We start from the raw sequence: 21,927 nt of genomic DNA on the forward strand, positions 1-21,927 counted from the left end.
AAATACTAACATACAGTATGTGCATCACTACAGTGTGTTTATTGTGTTTATTTAGAGCCCCACAGACACACTACATTAACCGCTACCCCTAAACCTAACCTTAACCTTACCTTAGAAAAAAATGTTTTCACCATGGTTTCACCACGGTACTTTTTGTAGATTTACAGTAACCACAAAATTAACCATGGTTACTGCATTAACAACATATTACTGTACTCAACATTCATTGTGACTAAATCACCGCAACAACATTTATATTCATTTTTATCTATTATTTTAAGTAGTATTAAATTAAATATTAAGAGTGGAATCAGGAGGAGTTGCGTGACGCCATGCGAGGGTCGGACGTGTGAATGGCGATCTCTGCGCACTTTGGTCGTTTTTAATTCTTTTTGTGTCCTAAACCGGTGAGATTCGATACACTCTGTTTCATAACTGTTCTATGAAGACAATATGTCAAACAATTCAAAATCCTCGAGCTCTGGAGACATTAAAAGACACTTATGTGCTCAAGCTGATACCCCTGACAAGGCGGCAGACAAGATTCTCAGTTTGGATGGTGCAGTGGGAGAAATTCAACATCAACTGTCCAACATGTCTGTGATGCTGACGAAGGTCGTAGCGGACTTGGAGGATCTTGCTGTAATACGGCGATCGATTACGGCGATGGAGGTGAAATTCTCTGAGTTGGTTAAAAGATTGTCGGATGTCGAGAAATGGATCGATTATCTGGAGTCATCGGAGAGAATTAGCTGCTAATCTGCTAGCAACCAAGGCAGCCATCTGGGAAAAACTGGAAGACCTTGAGGATCGTAATCAGCGAAACAACGTCCGAACTGTTGGAATTCCTGAGAACGAGGAAGGCCGAGATATGGTGAAATTTCTAGACGAGCTCTTCCCAAGCCTGCTCGACATAACAGGCCATAAGCTAGAAATCGAGCGAGCTCACAGGGTTCCTGCTCGGATATCGGCTGAGGGAGACAGGCCCCGATCATTTCTGACCACATTTCTGAGATCATCCGATAAAGATCTTGTGTTGCGCGAGGCGATGAGTAAAGGAAGAACCACAACATTTTCTTGTTCCCAGACTTTGCGAAGTCAACAAAAGAGAAATGTGATCGATTCAAGGAATGCAAGAAACTCTTACATCAATGGAAGATTGCTTTTGCACTGATGTTTCCGGCCAAATTGAGAATAGATACTAAGGATGGCCACATAGTATTTACATGCCCACAACAAACGATGTCTTTCATAAAGTCATTGGAATGAGTATGTTATTTTGGTGATTTTCAAGTTGCTTCCGAGTGAGCTTGACTCGCTGAACATTCACTTGACTATTCGAGGAAACTGGACGCTTTTTTTTTGTTTGTTTCTTCTCTTGATGGTTCCGTCTAGCAGACGGAGTCTGTTTTGTGGAATAACACTCCTTCGGGACAGTTCTGGATGAATCTTCTTTGTACTTGTGCCTCCTATTGGATGGAGTTTGTTTTGTGGAATTTTTTTTGCAGGACAATGGAAGGATTAGGTCATCTGCTGCACTTATGAAACAGCCAGCTCACTGAACATTTGTTTGACTGCCCGAGGAAACTGAACAGGTTTTACATTTTTTAAATATTTTATTAATTAATTAATGTATTTTTATATATATAGTACTGTGCAATATTTTTAGGCTCTTAAGAAGTTTCACAAAAAAATTTGTCATAAGATGATTATTTATATCTTCAGCTTTAGTGTGTCAATAGGAAAAATACATTTTAGACTCCCAAACATTACTTTTGCAAATAGAAAATATTAGAATAGAAGAACAGGGCTCTCTGCAAGAGATGGCATTGCCCCCACAGTGCCCCCCACTGAACATCGAGTCAGTCTGGGATTACATGAAGAGACAGAAGCAATTGAGACAGCCTAAATAGATAGAAGAACTGTGGTGAATTCTCCAAGAAGATTGGAACATCCTATCTGCCCACAACCAAGAAAAACGTCTCGTTACTGTCGTAACCTCCGTTCCCTGATGGAGGGAATGAGACATTGTGTCGATGTAGTGACACTAGGGGTCGCTCTTGAGAGCCCCGAACACCTCAGATCTTTGAGAAAAGGCCAATGGGAATTGGCGAGTGGAATTTGCATGCCACTCCCCCGGACATACGGGTATAAAAGGAGCTGGCTCGCAACCACTCATTCAGGTTTTGTGCTGAGGAGCTGAGACAGGGTCTAGTACAGCGTTGTGGCAGGGGGGACACAACATCTCGTTCCCTCCATCAGGGAACGGAGGTTATGACAGTAACCGAGACGTTCCCCTTCTGTCACTCACTCAACGTTGTGTCGATATAGAGACACTAGGGTCCCTATACGAAATGCCACAACTAGCTAAACCGTGTAACGTTGACTGCCGGTGCAGATGCAAGCAAGCTGCTGCGTGTGTAGTAGCAGGTTCACCGGTCTGTGATATCCCTGTAAAACAACTTCAATATTCAGCATTTCAGTGGTTATTTAAAGGGGATGTAACATTTATTTCAAGTAGGAATGAAGGGGTGTGTGTGTGTGTGTGTGGGGGGGGGGGGGTGGCTGTGAGCACCGCCCCGAACCCAGGAGCCAATCATCTAGCCATGAGGGTTCAGGGGAGGGTGGAAGTTTCCACTCCAACCCGACACACGCGGCAGCCCGGGCAAGCATGGCAGTCATCTCGCCGTCAGCCTCAGACTGGGCGGGCCGACTCAAAGGTGGCAGCCCAGTCAAGTCCTCGGCGTCTGACATTGCCAGTACACTCTCCGATGCAGCGATCGAGCACTCATCCCCCTCCAGAGCTCCAAAAGGGACACTAAGCTGGCCCTGGGGTGAGCTGGTCTCCTCTCAGAACTTGCCAGGGGCAAACGAGCATGCTGGGGAATGGGAGGTCCGCGGAGATTTACCTGGCGGAGCCGCGCCCTTTGAAGCCCCCAAATTGCCTGCAGCGCCAGCCGGACCAGCCTCGTACCCGGAGGTAAAAGGCGAGGCGCAGGGGGTGGCTAGAGTGGTTTTCCCCGGAAGAAGGAAAGCCGCAACTGCAACGTTGCCATGGTCATATTCTCGCAATGAGAACAAGAACCATCCACGAACGCTGCCTCAGTGTGATTGCTGCCTAGACACGTGAGGCAGCACCCGTGGCCGTCGGAAGCGGAGAGATAGCGACCGCATCCAGGAATCACACAAAGACGGAAAGGCATCTTTATAATGACGCGTCTTTAAAAAGACGTTCAACGTCAATGTGTGTGCTGTAATAGAGAAAATATACTCTTTAGCAGGAATATACACTCTTTTAGCGCTGTCGAAGCGCCCAGGGGCGAAATCTGCACTCGTCGTGCAGAAGGAGAGAAAGCCTCTAGAAATGCGCCATATATCCAACAGCATACACTTCTTAAGATGTGAATGGAACAGCAGTAGTATTCAGCTCGCTGATAGTACAACAGCTCGGCTCCGAAGAAAAAATCTGAATGGTTGCGAGCCAGCTCCTTTTATACCTGTATGTCCGGGGGAGTGGCATGCAAATTCCACTCTCCAATTCTCATTGGCCTTTTCTCAAAGATCTGAGGTGTTCGGGGCTCTCAAGAGCGACCCCTAGTGTCACTACATCGACACAATTTGAAGTGAGTGACAGAAGGGGAACTGTGTCCAGGTGTACCTAGGAGAATTGGAGCTGTTTTAAAGGCAAAGGTGGCCACACCAAATACTGATTTAGCTTTTTTATGTTTACTGGACCTTGTATGATGTTAATTGATAAATGAAAACTATTTATGGCATTATTTTTGAAGACTTCCTCACTATGCAACATTTTTATCGTAAAAATTTTGCACAGTACTGTATATATTTTTATTTTATTTGTGTGTGTGTGTGTGTGTGTGTGTGTGTGTGTGTGTGTGTGTGCCTTTCAGTGGCCCAAACAGGACATTAAGTATTTGGGCACTTTATTCCCAACAAATTTGTCTGATTTAGTTAGACTTAATTTTGACCCCTTAATAAAAAGGTTTTCGAGCAATGTGGGCAGGTGGGCTTCATTACATTTATCTATGATTGGGAAGGTTAATGTTATTAAAATTAATTGTATTCCAAAATTTAACAACCTGCTACAATCTCTCCCTGTAGATGTCCCCCTCTCTTATTTCAAGCAATTTGATAGTATAGCTAAGACCTTCATTTGGAATGGTAAGCGTCCCAGATATTTCAATAAGTTTAATAGGCCGATTAACATAGGTGGGCTAGGCCTACCCAAGGTTTTGTTTTATTATTATGCATTTGGTCTCAGATGTTTGGCTCATTGGTCTCTTCCACCTGAGAGAGCCACTCCCTTGTTTTGTATTGAACAGGAAGTTCTGGCTCCTATTTTGCCATTGCAAAGCCTTTCTATTAAACTAACTGGAGATGTTAAGTTACACCCTGTTGTCTCGCATTTGCACTCGGTGTGGACAAAAGTGTCCAGAGTGTTTAATTCGGACATTTATTTAAATGTTGCCTCGAGCATATGGCTGAACCCCAAATTATGTTTCAACAAGTCCCCTTTTTGCTGGTCAGAGTGGATTGTGAGTGGGGTTACTACACTCGGTGACCTATATGATAGCGGAATGTTGAGATCCAGTTATGAGGGTTAAATATTGATTCTGTTTGTCTATGTTTTGATTTTCATTGTTTAATAGATGAATCAATAAAAAATTTTAATCACAAAAAAAAAAAAAAGAAAGAAAAAAAGAGTGGAATCAGGAAATTGGATGGTAAAAGAGTGTAACAAAATGTTGATTCGAACCGAGGTCGCTATGACAACAGTACACGGTCACACGCTGTCTTTACTCCTCACACCACCACAACAACACCTATTGTTTGGGTTTGTCATATATTTCTTTGGTTCCATCACTATTGGGGTGCAAAGAGCTGCACTGTGTGGTAGATGCTACTTACACTGGGGTGCAAATAGACACTCCGTTTAAGAAAACAATCCGGCAAACTATCCGAACAGCAAACATAGAAACATACATTTAGAAAAGAAAATATAAATTTAGGAAAACCGAGAAGATTATAAAAATGTCATGTTCTGTGATAGTATTTCATTCCTTGACTCAAAAATCTTCTCCAAAAAGCAGTTAATTCTGATAGAATGATTAAGGCTATAAGACACAGAACCTGTTGCATAATCTGCAGTGATGGATTACTCAAACATACTGTTCCACCATATTTGATTTTTAAAGTACCATTTAAGTGTGTTGCAAGGTCTTAAAATTCTAATGACCACTTTTCAAAGCAATGTAAAATTATTCAAAATAAAAAACAAATAAAAAAAAGCTTTTAGAGTAGGACCGTATAGAATATCTGTGGATAACAGTTGTACTGTACAGCATGTAGGCAGAACATTTCAGAAACATGCTGTATTTGAAGCACTGTGGGAGGGATGGACATCACTTAAACAATGCTCCATAAATAATACACTTCAGCTTGCTGTATGAAGTGTCCTTCACAAACTTTCAGTGCAAGTTGCACCTCAAAGCATAAAGCTTTAATAATGGAGCTTACAACATTCATTTGCAAAATTATGATAAAACTTTTAAGTTTAAAAATAAACTTTTAAAATGAGTGGGAGTTACTGACTTAAAAGCTATATAAGAGCATACATGTTCCTTTCTAGCTTGATATAATTGCATGTTTGCTCCATATAATTATCAATTCTCTTGGACTTTGAAAGAAGTCATATAATGGATGTGCGCACACACACAAACACACACACACACACACACACACACACACACACACGCACACAAACTTGTTTTTATATCATCGTGAGGACTCTCCATAGACTTCCATGCATTTTATGGATTACAGATATAACGATAATTTCTATCCCCTAAACCTAACCCTACCCCTAAACCTAACACTCACAGAAACTTTTTTGCATTTTTACATTTCCAAAAAAACATTTTAGTGTGTTTAATAAGCCATTTCCCTCGAAGGTCCCCACAAGGTAGGTGATCTCAGGTTTTACTATCCTTGTGGGGATATTTGGTCCCCACAATGTAGTATAAACATGTACACACACACACACACACACACACACTAGTAGGGGGAGATATTCTGCTTGCAGCTTTTTTATGAAAAGTAGAGGGCTGTGCAGAACTAATTTCATTTCAGTTGGGGAATCATAAACAATCCACTAATGCAATATTCTCTCATTGTAAAGCATTATAACTCATAATTGCTAGGCATGTTAATTTGCTGTAATCTACATGGTTATCTGTGACCACCTGGGTGGCAATCCGTGACCACCAGGAGGTGTTACTGTGCACAGCACTGAAACAATGTTTGACTTCAGATTGAAATGCCTAATAATATATCTTTGTTATTTTTATTTATGCTATATAATTATTTATATTGGTTAATGTAATGGAATACTGCCTTACAAGTTTTAGTCTTGCATACCCAGACCTTTGAATAAATAGCAAAAGTTCTAGTCCACATTGCAGTTTATAATGACCAAGAACCGCCCACTTAAACAGGAAGAGACATTTTAACCGACAGGAAAAGCAACCAACAGCTTTGTTTTTCCGTGCCATTTGAATTCAAACAGTGTGGCAATCTCATATTTTTAGCCCATCTGAAAGTAATACTGTAAATATAGACTATTTCACGCACACGTCTCAAAGATTTGATGACACTAATCTTGTAAACTGGCAAATCCAGTGATTATTTCAGATCAGAAGCACTTGTTGTTCCTTGGAAAAAAAAAAAAAAAACGAATAAGACTAATAAAAACATAGTTGTTCCTGGAAGTTAAGTCAGCTTACTGTAGATCAGATTGGACCTTCCCTGATAGTTAAAGTACTTTCCAGTGTTGTGTGCAGCATGCATCAACAAACAATATGGGTGATCCATGGGGCCAGGTGCGCCTATACAAGGATATAATAGATAAGTCCTGAACTGTGTATTTCATTAAGCCATTAGTCGACTAGTCGCACTTTTATGATATTAATTTAATTACTTAAATATATATATATTTTGGGGGGCACTAGAAAATGGTTTGAGTTCCAGGGCTGAGAAAGAATGTTATAAGTAACATTGCTAACACTGTTCTACATGCGTGCGCACGAAGCGAACCACAGTGACACCGGCAAAAGCGGTAATGATTCTCAATGTGTCAGAAAAACCAGCAAGGAGACCGTCTGAACATTTTGTTAATTTACAGAGAGAAATGCACATTAGGGTTGTGCCGACAGACGATGATCTCGGGGATCGACGATGGTCAGAGTGATTGGCAATAGCTGATGCCTTTGATGATGTTAATTAGATATTTGGCTCGTTTTCCCATGTATTAAATAATAATTATTATTTATTAGGCTATTATTATTATTATCAAATTAATATTACAAATAATTTGCCTGTAGACACAGACACGCGCTAGAAGAAACACACTTTTTATATTATTAAGAACAGATGACAGAAAAGCCGTCTATGCGCATGTATGTTTGTACGGTGCAGTCTCGTGGAACATGCACATCTAAAAGGTTCGCACTCTTTCTTTGTTTCTGTCTCCTGATTTTTTATTTTGTTTTTTGTTGCAAGAACAGTATCATCTATGAGTGCTGCATATGACCTCAGACATCTCAGCTCAGGAGGTGCTTTGAGTTCAGTTCACTTTATTTCCACAGATTAGTTCATTGTGAAAACAACTCTGCAGCCTATACATCTGTGATTAAAACATAAAATAATACAAAAACACATTCACCCTGAACCATGATTTATATTTCAGTGATTATTATTATAATTATAATTATTATTTTTATATTTATAATTGTTTTTATTTCTTCATTTGTGTAAATAATTTTCCACCATGATGTTTAGACGGATACTTGCCTGACGGTAAATGGAAAGGTGTTTCTTTTTTTAAATAAATTAATTTAATTTTCAATGCAAAATCACTAAAGCAAGAATATTCACCGATCCCTCAGCCCGGGAGTTGCCGATGTAATTGGATATTGCGATATATATATATATATATATATATAAATCGTGAAGGAGGGAACAAAACGAATTTATTTACACACGATGTATCTTCCCGGATAACGAAATACCCAACTGGTAGAGAATGCACGGATGAAGTAGGTTCTTTGCCAGAGAGATGTTGACAAATGTTGTAAAACCATCTTTCAAAAAGTTGAACAACACACATTTTAATTGCACTTATTTTTTCCAGTTTCATTTGAATTTTTTGTTAAAATAAATAAAAAATAAAGTTCAAAGTTTGAAATCAAGGTGTCTTGCTTTATTGTGTAGGCTTAACCCTAACCCTGCTTAACGAAAATTACCCCATAGTACCACCTAGTGTCCAACCAGCGGTAATACAGGTGTTCGTAATTTTTCTGTGGAGTTTTTTCTGCGACCAAACGACCAATCAAACTTGATCGACCAAGACTTTTCTCATCAACTAACTTTTGGTCGACTGTCAGGGGGCAGCCCTAGATACCTCATTGTAGAGATGGGAAGTCCTATTCTTTTCCGCGAACTGGTTCTTTCAGACAGTTAGTTTCAATGAACCGGTTCAAAAAACCGATTCACCTGTTCTTTTACGCCATGCAATGACGTCACTAATACGTAATGCTATTATCCCGGGATGAAAATACACGGTCAAAACAGATTCAAATAAAGCCGTGTGTAAGCGCATATAGCTGATTTACTTTTTATTCAATTAAATAATAATAATAATCTTGGATAAGTTTCCTACATTACATTTTTTCAACTAAAGCACCCAAAAAGGGCAATGATGCGCAAACGCGGATGTTTTAGGTACATGTCTAAAGTACATAAAGTAAAAAAGTCTTCTTAATCAACTCAACTTTTCACAGAAATCATGAGAAACCTTAAAGTAACTTACATTTCGCCCCCTCATTCAAGTCATCGGTTCACGCATGCTCGTTATCAGCAGCTCATCGGTTCTCAGCGGACATGTCTGAGACTCCGAGTCCGAACTGTTTTCTCAGTTCAGTGTACTGGTGACTCATCGGTTCTTCCGCCACGTCCGATAGAGACAGTTCTCAGTTCAGTGTGTACTGTTTACTGGCTCTCGCGCTGTCAGAGACTCGCGACTGCCAGTGTAATGTTGATGTGCATTTTTGCGACCAGATATTTGTCGATAAAACCATGACAATTATGACACAACATATTTCCAGAATGTTTTTTATGTTTATTTGTGTTATTATCCTTATATGCTGCTCTGTACATAAGAAGCTTTCATTTCGTCCCCACACACTCCAACACTCAGTACACGCATGCTCAGTTTCAGGCAGCAGCTCGAGATAGCCTACTGTTCTCATTTCAGTGTAGTTCTCATCGGTTCTTCGGACACGTCCGAAAGAGAAAGTTCTCAGTTCAGTGTACTGTTGGAGTAACTGGAGCGCTTATAATAATAAGAGTTGGCGAAAACCGGCATCATAGGATTATATACTCCGGAATATTGGCTCATTTCGAGTGGGAGTGACTATCAGGAACGTCCGAAATTGAGTTTTGATTGAGTAACTTGTGGATCAGTGTTGACTTGAGCCGCGAACTGTTGCAGACGATTCAGTCCGATTTGGTGAACTGGTTCATCCAGTTCAATAAAAAGAACCAGTTCAAAAGAATGATTCATTCACGTACCGGACATCACTACCTCATTTAGAATTCGTGGATTGACACATTTGTGTAAAGGTAAGTGCATTTACTTGGTATTTTGTTAATGAACAGCGATAATTAATCTCTCTAGAAAGCCTAGTAGTGAGTAATAGATTATGTTATATTAGATAGCTAATGTTTACAGAGTACCTAACTAGCGACCTATAACAACGCACAGAACTGATATTCTGCTTCTGAACAGTCCATGGTGTGTATTTTTTATACGATTGTTTCATTAGTCCACCGCAGTAAAGCTGCTCATATGAGTAATGTAGTTAAATAGACCCTTTACCCTTTGTAAAACAGACATAAGCTAACCAAAAGTCAGCCTGCGGATGGTGGCATTTCATCATTCAAATTTAAATATCTCCTGCACTCGCGTGTCATGTTGTTGTGTAAGATATTTTCAAAGATGCTGTTCCCATAAAGAATTTGCATTTAATTCTTCTCTTAAGACAGTAATGCGACGCAATACACTTCTTAATGGGTAATTAATGTAAAGTGTGCAACACTGCTCTTATGGCATGAAAATTAAGCTATAGTATTCATGTATTTACAATTTTACCTGAATATTATTGTATGCATAAAGAGTACTGCTGCTGTTATGGCAGGACAAAACATTGATTTATTGATGTTATTATTAATGTACATTATTAATGTACATTTTGCTGCTCTTAGGGCAGGAGTATTCTATAGGTTCATGTCGATGTGTTATTATTAGTGTACATTCTGCTGCTCTTAGGGCAGGATTATTCTATAGGTTCATGTCGATGTGTTATTTTTAGTGTAGATTCTGCTGCTCTTAGGGCAAGAGTATTCTATAGTTCCCTATCTGTCACTCACTCAAAGTTGTGTCAATATAGCAACACTAGTGGTCACTCTTGGGAGCCCCAAACCTCTGATCTTTGAGAAATGGCCAATGGGAATTGGCGAGTGGAATTTGCATGCCAATCCCCCGGACATACGGGTATAAAAGGAGCTGGCTCGCAACCACTCATTTCCTCCGCTGATCCATTCACCTCTACAAACAGCTGGATTTATGGCGCATTACAGCGGCTTCTCCCCCTCTGCACCGGTGGAGTGCAGAGAATGCCCCTGGGCGCTTCGGCAGACTAAAAGAGTATAATCTTCCTCTGAAAGAGTGGCATTCACGGGGAGCGTCTTTTTAAAGATGCCTTTCCGTTTGTGTGTTCTTCCTGGTTGCGGTCGTTACCTCTCCACTTCTGATGGCCACGATCGCTGCCTTACATGTTTGGGCACTGCCCACGTGGAGACAGCGTTCATGGACGGGTCATATCCTCACTGCGAGAACATGACCATGGCAAAGTTGCTGTCTTTCGTTAGAGGGAAAGCCAACCCAGCGGCTCCCCGCCTCGGTCCTTCTACCTACGGGATGAGGCTGTGTCGGTTAGCCCTGGGGGCGATTTGGGGACCCCAATGGGAGCGCTCGTTCGCCCCGGTTGAGTTCTGGGATGAGACCGCCGGCTCATGTCAGGGTGAGTTCGTGGACTTATTCGGAGCTCATGGAGAGGATGAGTTGTCAATCGTAGCATCAGAGAGCGGGCTCGTCCAGTCTGACGCTGAGGACTAGGCTGGGCTCCCACCTTCAGGTGTGGTTGCCCAGTCACAGGCCGACGCAGAGCTGGCAGCCATGCTTGCCCGTGCAGCCGTGAGTGTCGGGCTGGAGTGGAAACATCCACTCCCCCCTGAACCCTCGTGGCTTGACGATTGGTTCCTGGGCCCAGATCGCCGCTCACAGCCACGTTCTGTCCCGGTCCCTTTCTTCCCGGTTGTGCATGAGGAACTAAAGGGACCTGGACCCGGTCTCTCAGCTCCTCCGCTCTCACTACCCTCGATGGTAGGGCTGCCAAGGGGTACTCAGCGATTCCCCAGGTGGATAAGGCGGTGGCGGTGTACCTGTGCCCGCAGAGCGCCGCCACCTGGCGGAACCGCCCGAGACTCCCGTCCAGGGCCTGTAGGTTTACGTCATCTCTGGTGGCTAAGGCCTATGGTGCTGCTGGACAGGCAGCCTCCGCCCTGCACGCCATGGCTCTACTGCAAGTGCACCAAGCCAAGGCGCTTAAAGAACTGCACGAGGGTAGTTCTGACCTGGGAGTGATGCAGGAGCTGCGTTCGGTGACCGATCTCGCTCTCTGGGCAACAAAGGTCACGGCGCGGACTCTCGGGCAGGCGATATCCACCCTGGTGGTCCAGGAGTGCCACCTTTGGCTCAACCTGATCGAGATGAAGGAGGCCGACAAGGCACAGTTCCTTGATGCCCCATTTCCCAGGCTGGCCTATTTGGCGACACTGTCGAGGACTTTGCCCAGCAGTTCTCGGCAGTTAAGAAGCAGACGGAGGCTATTCAGCACATGCAGGAAGTATCCTGGATGCTGGTCCTATGGTGGGTATCCGGAGCCAGGTAAGTCAGCATGGCCACGGGTTCGGGGGTCGAGCCCCCTCAACGTGGCGCCTCAGGCTCCGCCCCACAGCGAGGCCCCGCCCGCTGGTACGTCCGACATGATTGTCCCCTTGGTCCCACTTGCCCGGGGTTTGGAGGCCTGGCATGCACTCTCCAACCCGTCGCGATGGCTGACCCGGACCGTCTGATTCTTCTATGCGATTCAGTGTGAAAGTTGAAAGTATAAGCACCACTCTGTAAAACAATTATGTGAGTTGTCTGTAACTTGTATTGCTGAAAAATTGCTCTCTAAAAGAACTAGAGTTAAAATACCACGCTGCAAACGGCTAAACGTGTTACATTATTTGTGCACTAAGATTTGCCTTGAATGCATTGAGATCACAAGCGCCACGTTGAGCTACAAGCTGGATGTGACGGCTGTGATTTGTGCATTGTGGAACGTGCTGACGTTCATGTGAATCGATGAAACTGTGTTTTCATTAGTGCTGAAGAAAGATCATAAATCACTGGCGTTGGTTGCTATGACGACAAAAGTTCATGGGAATTCCTAAAGAGACTCAACTAACTGCGCATGCGCAAACTGCCGATGCCATATTGTAAACATAGCACAGCTAAGCTAATAGCACAGCTAAGCTAATAGCACAGCACAGCTAAGCTAATAACATAGCACAGCTAAACTAACAAGTTAGCGGTCTTTCATTGAAAGCCTATACTAAACGCTAGCATCAAATGCTAGCAGATAGCATCCAGTTGCCTGTTACAGTTAAATACAGATTGTGTTTGAACAAACTTTAAATGATCTAACCCTTTATCTTCTCAAACTTTAAACACAATTTTGTCTCTCTCTCTTATGTATTTTATTCCATTTTCTCCCTCTCCATTATCTCATAACACAAATTACTGTCTCTCAATGAGCAATTGAGTTTAAGTTAATTTAAGCTGACTTTGGAGAGCTGATTAAAATTGATATTTTCTTCATGTTTCATTTATTTCCAGTTTTATCAATTTCTTATCATAGCTGAACTACTTGATAATAATAAGTCTGAAACAGTGTAAGGTTACAGAATTTACGGCTGCCTCTCATTCTTGTTATTATCTGCCACCCATTAGTTTCGAGCTTGTTTTTATTTACTTGTCAGCTGATTTTATTTTATTTTACTTGCATGTTGGGCACTGAGCTGATTCTGTTCAATGTGGAGGGCCCCCACTGGACATCATCGACTCAATCTCCTGGCCACACAGAATAAGACTTTCCCATTGTGGAATCTTAAATTGATAAAGTCCCTCCAATAAAATTTTTCTGTTATACAATCATGATCAACGAGCAGAAACCTCAATCAGAATCCCTGATATTGCTATTAAACATAAAAACAGAACATTTATTGGTGGATTTTGTTCATTTAGTCTTGGTTATTTTCCATTTTATTTTCAATTCCCTGTCTCCCTCTAACTTTTCTCTCCCTACTGTTTACAGTCTAGAGACAAAGCCTGTCGAACCACAAATAATTCTGGCTAAAATATTTGTCATAAATAAGAGTCATCTTGGAATGTCAAGTCATTAAACAAATTTTGTGTGTTCTCCCAAGTCTAACCTCACGCAACTACTTTGTGTTTATCAGCGCAAAGTACTCAAGTACCGCTCACGCGGTAAAAAAGTGTTTGCTCAAATCCTGCTCTGACATTAAATTTCTCTGTAGTATACTTGGTTCCAAACAGGTAAACAGGGGGTAGCTACAGTGGCCCAAGCAACTGCCTCTTTGCCCACATGGGCTGAGGTGCCCCTCTGTGTGAAATATAGACTATAGGCCGACATTTATTAAATTATCAAATGATTAGTAATGTACACATCTGAAATTATGTGATTGTATTGTTGTGTTTTTGTATATAAAATCTCGCTGTTTATTTTGGACTGGTTTACAATTGTGTTAGATAATCGGGTCTACCAGACCTTCGTTATCATTTGTAATCAGTCAAATATTTCTCGGTTAGCACATATGTCATTGAACATCTTCAAATAACGCCTTAAAAAATTCCAGTTTAAAATTACCTTTATTTACTTTAAACAAGTCATCAAACACGCCTCTACAAGTGATAAAACATATGTGTGTTGGCACGGAAACTCGCATACGTGCAAATTTGGACCCGAGTGATACAACCGACCCAGAAAAACACAATCTTTTCAACTTTAAAGTTTGTTAGAGTCGTTTATGGCAATAATGAAAACATGGACTTGTACCAGGAAAAATATTGCAGGTAAAAGTGAAATTCATAATTGTTTTCAGTTGTGTTGTCTCCACAGAATGATTATACTGTAATATTTGATACATTAATATGTTTCAGATTTAATGCTATCAGACTTTGGGTCTGTAAATTAAAATGAGCAATTTCTCACCCTAATTTTGTGTTCAGTTTTAAAGTGTTTATTAAGTTATCCAGAAAAGAGCAGTGAATGTTTTTTCTCTTTTTCAGTGTTGTTGCTTTATTAATATTCCCTACAATTTTATATGTACGAATCAAATGCAATCTAAAGGACTGTAGGTATTTATATAATAATTATTATATTAGTAGATCCATGTGCCCCCTTTGTTTTTCCTTGATATTTTTAAAGCATTATAAAGTGAATCTGGACTTCATATGCGTCAAACGATCATGTCTTGAGCATGCACTCTTTATATGTACAGTAAGGTTTAACCATGGATTTAACAAATAAAGTGAGATTTTTCTTCCAATATATACACTACCGGTCAAAAGTTTTGAAACACTTGACTGAAATGTTTCTCATGATCTTAAAAATCTTTTCATCTGAAGGCGTATGCTTAAATGTTTGACTTTAGTTTTGTAGACAAAAATATAATTGTGCCACCATATTAATTTATTTCATTATAAAACTAAAATTAATAAAAAAAATAAATAAAAAAAAAAAACGTTTTTGAAATTGATGACTTGGACCAAATAATAAAGAAAAGCAGCCAGTAAGTGCCCAGCATAGATGGGAACTCTTTCAATACTGTTTAAAAAGCATCCCAGCGTGATACCTCAAGAAGTTGGTTGAGAAAATGTTAAGAGTACTTGTCTGCAAATTCTAGGCAAATGGTGACTACTTTGAAGGTGCTAAAATATAACACAGTTTTGATTTATTTTGGATTTTGGATTCACAACATAATTCCAATAATTCCATTTATGTTATTCCATAGTTTTGATTACTTTACTATTATTCTAAAATGTGAAGAAAAAAATTATAAAGAATGAGTGTTTCAAAACTTTTGACCGGTAGTGTATATTCGATGAAATCATGTTTAATGATCCTAAAACGGATAAAAACTATTTAATTCACAAATTACACTGCCTTCCTTTAAGAAAAGTTTTTTTCTAATGTACAATCATTTATAGCTTTTTTTCTCTGCGCATGAATGCAGCAAGCGATGTCGAAGATGTTATCTGCAACCACTAATCTAGAATAATTTTTTGTACATTTCACATTTCAGGTGTTGATTTGGCTTTGGGAAACTGACCAGCAGTTTTGTGCCACTTTATCCCGAAGCAGATATCGAAAGTAACAGGCGGTCGATTAAGTGAGATAATTCCACTATAAAATTCTCTATGCGAGAGCGGAAATATTTACCAATCAATTGCTCAGTTGTACAATAGAGGCGTGAAAGCAGAATGCTCCACCTGCAAATTAGAACACACTGATCTGCAAGATCATACATGTTTATTAGTTTTGATGCAGGGAATTTTTGTGAATGTTTGCCGGGATTCAAGAAAAAATGCTTTGCCAATATACAGTATTATTAAACTTACATGTTCAATTGAGGGTGCTCAAACATTCGCAACCCTGCAGAACCGGGCTCGTATCTAGCTGGAAGCTGCACTGACATGATGGGAAAACAACAAGATACATTACTTATCTATTAATTTATTATCGAATAGTAGTGTAGTCTACTAGCTCACCTTTTGCTGCACTACATCGCATAGCACATCCTCGTGCTCTTTGGCAATGTGACACGTACGATTCTAAAAGGAATATTTGCTCATTCTCATGGTCTCTCCACAGTCCACACTCCCTTTCGATTTCCTCGTTCTTAGCTTTGATTTATACTTTGCATTTATTTAGGTTATAAGGTTTGCAACTTCACTAAAACAATGTTAGAGCTCCATAACCTCAGGCCTATTGCTTATTTCGCAGATTCCCAAACCAGCATATCACGAAACGCATTCTGGGTTGAGTGAGCAGCACTGAGCAGCCTGAGCGAGCGGAATCTTCAAAAAGGCGCTCTCCACTTAGGTGAAATTATCACCGCTCCACTCACATGCTCTGGTATGGTGTCAATCCTGCCAGATTATAAGTATATATTTAACTACACTTCACTAGTGAACTTCATTCACTGAAAACAACACGTAGCTGTTACCACCCATCATTTGTGTCCCCACACATTGAGGCCAACGTCTAGCTGTAACACTACACCTAGGCCCTTAACCCCGTGCAGAACTGTGTCAGCTTTCTCTCCCTAGTCTTCCACTACAGTGTGCCAACATGTGGCTGAAGACTGACCCCACTGCCCACTGGAAAGGCTTGAAGGCGATACTGAGTGACATGATGGAAAAATTCACCAACTACCTGGCCCACAACCTCATAGGCCAAATGAAACAGAGCGACACCACACATCTGACACAGGAAGTAAATGACCTAAAGCTGCAGTCCACAAAGACCCAAAAGGTGCAAACGCATGCCATGTGCCACATAGACCAACTAGAAGCTGAAGCCCAAGATCGATGCAAGGAGTCCAAACAGCTTGAACAAGCATCAGTGATAGAAATCGAATGGCCCAAGGAAGCCCTGACAGCTGCCAAGCACAGAGAGCAGCAGGCTAAAGCCGCCCAAGAGGACCTGGAAATGAAACTCCAGCAAACCAAAGCGCAACTGGGAAAGGCCATGTTTGATTTTAAAAAGATGAACTCTTGAAACAAGGCCTTGGAAGGCCACCTGGAAATGTCCAGAACTGAAATTGAACCCCTGACCCAACAACTTGACCTCACCAAAGATGAGCTTGACATGGTCAGAGATGAACTGGAACACTCTTACGAGTTAAGGTGACAGTTTAAGATGGACAGGCATCGCATAGCAGCACCCCTGGTCAACAAAGCAGCATCCTACAACCAAAAGCTTCCACATGATGAGAGAAACGAGGCCTGCAGCACAAAACCTCAGTGGCCCTCCTCCAAAAAACCCTCTCCAACAGCAGTGAAAGTATAAACATCCCAATGAACCCTGAAGCAGCACGTGGAATGGATTTTAAAGACCTCGACACTCTGGCAAGGAACATTGACAAGTTCACACCAAATCCTGCTGAGGGTCACAAGTTCCATGCTTACCTGCATGACATAGACTTCCACCTGAATATGAGGCCTCAGATGACTAACAGAGACTACTTTGTACTAACTTTTATACTACTTTGGATAACATCCAGTCGTGAGGTACAAAGTTTTCTTGACAGACAGTCAAATCACACAAAGTCTTACTACCAACTTCTTAGAGAGGCCCTAATTAAAGAATTTTCAGACCCAGAGTCTAAGCAAGAACTGAAGTGGTAGTGGCATAGTGGGCTAAAGCACATAACTTGTAATCAGACGGTTGCTGGTTCAATCCCCACAGCCATCACCATTGTGTCCTTGAGCAAGGCACTTAACTCCAGGTCGCTCCAGGGGGATTGTCCCTGTAATAAGTGCACTGTAAGTCGCTTTGGATAAAAGCATCTGCCAAATGCATAAATGTAAGTGTAAAATGTTTACCACCCTGAACACCAAACAGGGACGGAAAGAGACCATACAAGCCTACTACCATAGACTACGGCAAGACTACTTCCAGTCTTGGAACAAACCTGAGATGGAAGAATTCAACTTCAAAACCATTTTCCTCCGAAACCTGCATCCCATGTGAGCTATTATCTAGGAGTCACAGCCTGTCCTCCACAATGACAGATCAACAACTACGTGTCTTAGCATACAAGGCTTATGTTAAACAAAGAATGGCCTCGAGAAAGGCCCACAAGGCATCATCAGTCTCAAGCCTTACCTCTCAAAACCAAGGGCTGGCATCAGAAGATATGTGGCATCACAGCAAACCAATTTCTTCAGCATAGCGTGGAGTAAACTACATGGTGTTCAAGAGCGTGATTAGTGCCAGACCCATATGCATGTCCAACCACTGGGAGAAACTGTGGAACAAACCACACCCCTTCAGCAATCCTAAAGAAAGGACGACATGGGAACCCAGATGGACACTTCAAGGCAACCGATGACGAAAGCCATCTCAACACTGTGCAGACAGACACAGAACTGAGCCTGCACACGGACACAGAACTAAGCCTGCACACGAACCAGATAAGCCACCTGCAGAAAACACACCAGAACTGCTGAAGCTACTCACAGCATACTTCAAGCAGAATCCACCCAAGGCCGACCATAAAGACATTTCATACCCCTCCTGTCATGACCAATGACAGGAATACAGGTGCCAAGTACAACAAGACCGACATGGCACCGACTTATGGACCAAAAAAACAGCCATTAGCCTCAACCTCAACCACATCCTAATTCAACATGACATACACTCAGTCATACAGAAGCTCATGACGATTTATATACAGACATCAAGAACTGTGTGAAAGACTTCTATGAACTGTGGCTTCTTCAGCACCCACAGTCACCAAGAGGACCAGATTAGCCAAGACACAAAGCACCAATCTTCAAATGGGTCCACCAAAACCAAGTCGACAGAAACAAGCTCCAAGACTAGAAAAGGGGGGAGCTTGAAACAGTCTGACACAGGTTGAAACAGTCTGACACAGTTTACAACAGTCTCACATACAGCTAAAACAGTCCAACATAGTTCGAACTGTTCTTACAACACACATTTAACACACCCAAACACTATAGGGAAATATCAAACTGTTTTCCTCATAAATAAAGCACCCAATATTACTTTAAAGTACTTGGAAACCTTAGCTACCCTAAACTAAGTTCATAAGTTATGATAGGAAACACTCAATAGGCAAAATGCTAAAGCTAATCCAATTAGCCAACAATAAAGTCAAGGGCATTATATCAGGATTGACTCCTTATACTTTTCGTTCACGAGCCACCTTGAATTCAAAGAGCATTCAGAAAACCTTGTGCGAATAAGACATTTATCTGTGATATGCCATGATATTGTGGACAAAAGAAACCATCCCAAATGAATTGAAGGAGCTTACCACGTTACGCTACACAATGGAACCATGCGGATCAATCCTTCATGTTTATGACTTAGCCTTCGGTACGTCCCGAGTGAAGAGTGTCAAACAAAACTCAATCCTTCTGGTTTTAAATGGATACTCCTTCACCCTTGGTTCTGAATCGTGACAGAAACAGGGCGGAAGAGATTCACCTAACTGAACTGAACGATCTCTCGTACTCACGACGATTCACCTCAATCAAATCCAAATTACTCTTTACTGGTTTCTGAACCACTAAGGATAATTACAGTGCATCTGGAAAGTATTCACAGCGCTTCACTTTTTCCATATTTTGTTATGTTACAGCCTTATTCCAAAATGGATTAAATTCATTATTTTCCTCAAAATTCTACAAACGATACCCCATAATGACAACGTGAAAGAAGTTTGTTTGAAATCTTTGCAAATTTATTTAAAAAAAAAGAAAAAAAAATCACATGTACATAAGTATTCACAGCCTTTGCCATGACACTCAAAATTGAGCTCAGGTACATCCTGTTTCCACTGATCATCCTTGCGATGTTTCTAGAACTTGATTGGAGTCCACCTGTGGTAAATTCAGTTGATTGGACATGATTTGGAAAGGCACACACCTGTCTATATAAGGATTGTATCGAGGCACAGATCTGGGGAAGGGTACAGAAAACTTTCTGCAGCATTGAAAGTCCCAATGAGCACAGTGGCCTCCATCATCCATAAATGGAAGAAGTTTGGAACCACCAGGACTCTTCCTAGAGCTGGCCGCCTGGCCAAACTGAGTGATCGGGGGAGAAGGGCCTTAGTCAGGGAGGTGACCAAGAACCCGATGGTGACTCTGACAGAGCTCCAGCATTTGTCTGTGGAGAAAGGAGAACCTTCCAGAAGAACAACCATCTCTGCAGCACTCCACCAATCAGGCCTGTATGGTAGCATGGCCAGACAGAAGCCACTCCTCAGTAAAAGGCACATGACAGCCCGCCTGGAGTTTGCCAAAAGGCACTTGAAGGACTCTCAGACCATGAGAAACAAAATTCTCTGGTCTGATGAAACAAAGATTGAACTCTTTGGCCTGAATGGCAAGCGTCATGTCTGGAGGAAACCAGGCACCGCTCATCACCTGGCCAATACCATCCCTACAGTGAAGCATGGTGGTGGCAGCATCATGCTGTGGGGATGTTTTTCAGCAGCAGGAACTGGGAGACAAGTCAGGATTGAGGGAAAGATGAATGCAGCAATGTACAGAGACATTCTTGATGAAAACCTGCTCCAGAGCACTCTGAACCTCAGACTGGGGCGAAGGTTCATCTTCCAACAGGATAACAACCCTAAGCACACAGCCAAGATAACAAAGGAGTGGCTACGGGACAACTCTGTGAATGTCCTTGAGTGGCCCAGCCAGAGCCCAGACTTGAACCCGATTGAACAGCTCTGGAGAGATCTGAAAATGGCTGTGCACCGATGCTCCCCATCCAACCTGATGGAGCTTGAGAGGTCCTGCAAAGAAGAATGGGAGAAACTGCCATAAAATAGGTGTGCCAAGCTTGTAGCATCATACTCAAAAAGACTTGAGGCTGTAATTGGTGCCAAAGGTGCTTCAACAAAGTATTGAGAAAACAAAAATGTGACTCTAAAAAGAAAAATCGTAGAAGAGGCCAACAGTACCAAAACATCCCAAGAATCCTCTGAATGCTAGAACACTTACTGAATAATTCATTATTCTGCACCAGTGCTTTAGCTTTGATGGAGGTGTTGTCTTGTTGTTTGTTTGTTTTTGTCTTCTTTTGCTTGTTTTCCAGCGATTGCAGATGTTTGCTTCCACTTCAAACTTCAACAATCGAAAGGGGGGATGTAGGATATTAGATGCAGAAGAGCAAACAATTGCTGCAATATGACTTGAATCTAGAAAACCCAACCTTTTAACTCTGGAATACCTCAGCCTCATAAATTAAAAGATTCTGCTTGAGTAGGCACCAAGAAGCCTAGCTGAAGCTCACATCTGGCCAATAAAACAAACAAAAGGGACTTGTCCAGGTCGCACATGAATTGAGAACTTCTCTGCAAAGAGACCTTAAGGGCAAAGTTTTACAGGCAATAAAAGACAGAGAACACACTCCCTGGAATCCCCGGGAAAGGCTTGAAACACACTCTGTTTTGTCCTCCTATATAAACCAATTTGCTACACTTAGACTCATCAGATCACGAAACATCGTGATCATTATTCTGCAAACAGCATCTAAAAAGGAATTCATGAACATTGTACTTCACTGAGTTAACCCTCTAAATTGTACAGAATGCATTTGGACCCAAAATGTGCACAATACCTAGCCTTGCTAGATAATTCTGAAAATGACTTTATGACCTGTGATCACTTTTATAATCTGACAAATTAATGATTATAGCCTGATGTACCTTTTAAAATATGTGTAGTGATTTGTAATCACTTCTAACTGACAAATCGATAAGTATAATCTTTACTCTTGTATTATTCATCTCATTCTACTAAGAATGGTAACTATTCAAGGCTTAACCTGGTAATATACCCTGACAATCAGGTTTCTCATAACTTGTAATGTATTATCCATGTTGTAAAAC

Source organism: Myxocyprinus asiaticus, chromosome 5 (genome assembly GCF_019703515.2).
Source record: "Myxocyprinus asiaticus isolate MX2 ecotype Aquarium Trade chromosome 5, UBuf_Myxa_2, whole genome shotgun sequence".
Taxonomy (NCBI): domain Eukaryota; kingdom Metazoa; phylum Chordata; class Actinopteri; order Cypriniformes; family Catostomidae; genus Myxocyprinus; species Myxocyprinus asiaticus.